Source organism: Oncorhynchus kisutch, linkage group LG8, assembly GCF_002021735.2.
Source record: "Oncorhynchus kisutch isolate 150728-3 linkage group LG8, Okis_V2, whole genome shotgun sequence".
Taxonomy (NCBI): domain Eukaryota; kingdom Metazoa; phylum Chordata; class Actinopteri; order Salmoniformes; family Salmonidae; genus Oncorhynchus; species Oncorhynchus kisutch.
The window spans coordinates 39,080,101-39,080,818 of NC_034181.2; positions in this window are offsets into that span (position 1 = coordinate 39,080,101).

Here is a 718-nt window from a genome sequence, read left to right on the forward strand (position 1 = left end):
TGCAAAAAGGAACGCGAAAGATTCTATGATCGGGTGAAACAAAAATCCAACTCTTTGGCCTGAATGCAAAGCGCCTATATCTGGAGAAAACCTGGCACAGCTCATTCCCCGTCTAACACCATCCCTACCATCCTCTACACATGGTGGTTCAAACAGGACAATGACCCCAAGCAGCCAAAGCAATGCTGGAACGGCTTCAGAACAAACATGTGAAAGTTCTTGATCAGCCCAGCCAAAGCCCAGACTTGAAACCCATTGAAAATCTGTGGAAAGTCTTGGAGATTGATGGGGAGTGGTAGGGAACAAACTTAAGAGCTTGAAAAAAAATCTGCAGGGAAGAACAGGAGAAAATCCCCAAATCCAGATGTGTAAATCTGATACAGACATACAAGACAACTCAAAGCCGTAATCGCAGGCAAAGGTGCTACTACAAAGTATTGACTCAGGGGTGACAGTACTTAACTAAATGAGATCAGCATTTCAATCAATTTGCAAAAATGTCTAAAAACATGTTGTTTTCACTTTGTCAATATGGAGTACTGGGTGTAGATGGGCGAGAAAAATCCATTTCGAATTGAGGCTGTAACAAAATGTGGAATAAGTCAGGGTTAATACTTCTGAAGGCACCACCATCTTGTGAGTGTCTAGTCAGCTAGTGCTTTCAGTGTCTACAACACGCAACACAACCCATTCAGCAAAGATGTTTTCATTCCTCAAA